This window comes from Stegastes partitus, unplaced genomic scaffold, assembly GCF_000690725.1.
Source record: "Stegastes partitus isolate 25-593 unplaced genomic scaffold, Stegastes_partitus-1.0.2 Scaffold126, whole genome shotgun sequence".
Classification (NCBI taxonomy): Eukaryota; Metazoa; Chordata; class Actinopteri; family Pomacentridae; genus Stegastes; species Stegastes partitus.
In genome coordinates this window covers 870761-874948 of record NW_007577857.1, presented here as the reverse complement: position 1 = coordinate 874948, position 4188 = coordinate 870761, and the positions used below count along the sequence as shown (strand labels likewise).

The 4188-nt window shown below is 40.4% G+C and overlaps 1 protein-coding gene across 1 annotated transcript in view; it reads left to right on the top strand.

Annotated features, from left to right (window-relative positions):
* LOC103354937 (CD209 antigen-like protein E) overlaps positions 1–543 on the top strand; it is a 10187-nt gene extending 9644 nt beyond the window's left edge. The window contains exon 7 of the mRNA XM_008278547.1: positions 297–543. The gene's annotated coding sequence lies outside the window, so the exon portion shown is untranslated. The remainder of the gene's footprint in view (positions 1–296) is intronic.
* Positions 544–4188: the final 3645 nt, after the last annotated feature.

Below are 4188 nucleotides of genomic sequence, written 5' to 3'. Positions count from 1 at the left end.
AACCAGCATCCTGTCCGTATTATGTAATACTGAGCAGGCCCCACTGATTTAGATTGTGCTTCACGACAGAGAGAAGAAAAGATCTAAGTGAACTCAGAGTTCGGTTTACTGCCCTGGGACAGATGGCAGTAGCTTCAGTATTGAGCTTTTTTTTTTTTTTTTTTTTTTTTTTTTTTTTTTTTTTAGGTACAACTTCTTCCACACTAATTAGCCGCCTCCAAGAAATATGCTTTCTAAAGAACAGATGGCAGATCTGCACAGTTTAATTCTTGTGTCTGTCTTTTAATTACTTTCAGTTGCATTTAGAAGAAACAGCAAGAAGATGGCAGCAGAGCTCTGACTATGTTGTGGCAGCAGCGTGACCTTTATGTGACTGTGGTGTTCTTTTATTGTGAAGGACACAAATATCAGATGGGTTTTTTTTGTCTTTGAATGAATTCTGAGATGTTTGTTCATCTTCCAGCATCAGGGGACATGCAATCTGTTTGAAACATTCAGTCATGTTTGTTCTATTCTAATACTAAAGACACAAAGGAAAAAAAACGCTTTATTCTTCACGTCTGCAAATTTACATCTCAAATATTATCTATTACTAATTTGAGGGGGAAAAAACAAGTTAAAATAGATATTAGAGATTGGAGTCTAGTGTAGTAACAGCAGTCCTGAATTCCCAAAGGTATTTTCCTTTTGTAAACCAAAGTAAACATGTAATTATCTTTTATTTATTATTGGTAACGCTATCTTCTTTTACCATTTACTCAAGATAAATGACCAGAAATATACCAGTATAAAAATGTGTTCTGTCTTACAAATACCAAGTTCCAAAGTACAAGTTTCCTCCCATAAAAACTGCAAGAATGTACAAATGTTTAAAGTAAAATGCTGATGAATCTTACATCTCACATAGTTGTGATGTTAGCCATAACGCATGAACTCCTAACATTAGAATTTATGTGGAGTCATGATTCTGGTCACCTGATCCATCTAAGTCTAATATTCAGTCTCCTTTTAGCTCCGTTTTCATCTCAACCCATCCTGAAGAAGTCTGTTTGGGGATCTGGCCACTACGTGTTTGACTTTCTTTGCCAGATAGTCACCGGCTTTGCTTTTCCTTTGTTTTGTTCCTGGCGGCGCTCCAGTGCTTTTTTGTTGCTAGCGTATGCTAAACACAGTGTTGATGGAAGCTAACCGAAACAATGAGCTAAAAGAGGCTAAAATGTCTCATAGAGCTGAGATTAATTATAAAATCAGGTGACGAATCCAGTGCTTTGTCTCTTTGTTGTACATTGTGACATTATAGAGTAAAAATACTGAAGCTTCACCAACAGCAGGAGGATGAAACAGGACTGATGGGAGCTAAGACCAAAAGGCCTCGTGGAGCTGAGGAAAATTCTAGATTCTGGTCAGAGTTTTCTGCTACTTTGTGACTATGTGGTACATTTAGTCAATACGACAACAACAACAACAACAACAACAACAACAGCTTTAATGTTCCACCAACAACAGGAACAATAAACAGGGTTCATGGAAACAAACTTTAACCACCAAGCCAGTAAGCTAACAGAAGCTAATTATCATCTATTTTGTCACTTTTTTGGTATATATTAAAAAATAAATAAAATAAAAATTGTGCAGCTTTAATGTTCCACCAACACAGGAACAGTAGACAGGGTTGATGAAATCTTCAGTTATCTTCTTTGGTTAAAACCAAAACAATGAGCTAAAAGAAGCTAACAACCACTGGAGAGGTATGGGGGATATAAAATCAGGTATCAGGTCTGTGATACTTTATGAGTATGTGGTATAAAGGAAGACGAGTGCAGCTTTAATGTCCCACTGGCAGCAGGAGCAGTAAACTAACAGACAGTTTAACATCCAATATTTGCTTTACAAATCTGAGTTTTCACTTGAGCTAAATATATCTCAGTAAACAAATGCCCCTTGCTAAAGGAGATGCATCTGAATCAAAGTAAAAGTATAGAGTCGCCCCACACAGCTCTGGGGGAGAATGAAAGCCTTTAATGGTGGCGGTGGATTTGTCAGCCGAAGCAAGCGCCTCGGAAATGATCATTATCTCTGCTCATGGCTGCCACATGAAAGGCCCAGCGTTCTGGCAGGAGCACATTTGATAATCCCACCACTTATGGCTGTTTTCATATTTGCTGGCGGATATGTCTTCTCTGATAAGCCGTCACTGTGTACATCCTGATTCCGTGCGGCAATTAGGCAGGCTGATTAAGGTTCACAAAAGGTGCGGAGATCAGCTTCCTGCCGTTGAGTTTTACTGTCACTTCATCTGCCCATGTGCAGCATTTATTGCGTTTGTTTCCGTTCAAGGAGAAAGGAGCGTACGGGTTGGATGCTGCCACACAGATGTGCGCCTGTTGTTTGCTGTGATGGTAAAGTTGATCAAAGCAGGATTATCAAAGAAACGCGTGAGTTGCAGGAGGTGACTGATATTCTGCCTCGTCTTATTCATGTGGAGTCGTTACACGCAGTCTCTGGTCTCAGGACCTCTGTATCTGTCACCTGGCAACGAACTTGTTGCCTGGATACAATACACTGTTTCTTATTTCCATTGGATCAAACAGGACCAGAGTTGAAAGACTTGTATCTCTGGGTGGGTGGGTGGGTGGGGGGTGCTGCTGCATGATGTCAGAATTCAGAGACGGTGTCAACAAATATTGCAAATCAAAAAGCTGTGTATTTGTGTGTAGCATTATTTTCAGAGACACGACACCAGCGCAGCGTTTGCTCTTTGGTATCCGTCCACAATCATCCAGCTGTGTCATGAATGAACGCTTCACTGCCTTGTGTGGCATAAATTAGAAAATCAGAGGAACATGCTCAAAGACTTTCTCCTTCCTTTAGTGATGACACAAGCTGAAAGAAAATGGAATCTAAGTATATCGTGCACCGCTGCTGACCTATCAGAGCTAATCATGGAGTCACTGAGAGAGAGGCAAGAACGCCACGATTAGGCGACAGACAGACAGGTAGAGGCTGCAGTTGTCATTGTGGGTTTCTCTTACAGTAACGTATGTTTTCTGAGCTCCTGTAAGTGGCCAGAAGAACGGCAGTAAAGGTGAGTTAGATAACATCATCAGAGGACTTTGAGAAGAGGCAGTGACTCATCACTTTCACTGAAACAAAGGTGACCCAGTTGGGAGGAGAAAAGAGACGATGGATCATGTTCAGAAAGTATGTCAGCTCTGGAGATGATGTCACTTTAGAACGAAGACTCGGCTGTATGTTTATTCCTCTGAGGAACGTACATATAGTTGTACATGGCCTAAGCACAACTCAACAAACTCTTCTCCGTTAATCTGACGGCATCTGAGCATGTCGCCTTCATGTCTGTCACTCGTCTGTAAAAGTCACAACAATAATCTTATGAGGTCAGACACAGTAAAAAGTTTGTATCGCTTGTTGTATTTGACATGACACAAGTCTGAACTGCATGCTGTCACATTAATGGATAGTCATGCACCAATGATGTACTTCTTCCACATTTAATAGGTTTATTTTTAAAGTGCTTTTTAAAACACAGGGTTACAAAGCGCGTTCACATACCACAAAAAGATCAAAACACAATTTTGACAAAATATGGTACAAACATAATGTGATGCAATTTAAAATTAGTTCCAACAAACATGTATACATACAACACAGAGTATCAGCACAGGGAACAGCACAGGAAAGGAGAATAGAGAGAGGACAGGAAAGACATAACAACACGCAACGACACCTTAAAGGAAGGCTCGCCTATAAAAGTGGGTTTTTAGCAGTTTTTGAGTCAGCAGATCTAATTTCAGGAGGCAGATTGTTCCAGAGCTTCGGAGCAACAACCTCAAAAGCACGGTCACCTCTAGATTTAAAAAGGGAGCGAGGAACAACCAAGAGGCCTTGATCGATGCATCGGAGAGGTCGGCTGGCAGAGTAAGGATCTAATAATCCACATATATATATATATGGGGGCTGGGCCATGAAGGGCCTTATAAGTAGCACCAATATTGATCTGAAAACATCACAGAGAGCAAAGTTTTTGTTCACTTTGTCTGGAGTTTCACATCTATTGCAAACTAAAATACCCGTAAAAATGAAACTGTAGTGAAGACAGAACAGGCTGTATTAACTAGATCCATCCATCCATCATCTATACACCGCTTAATCCTCACTATGGGGGGC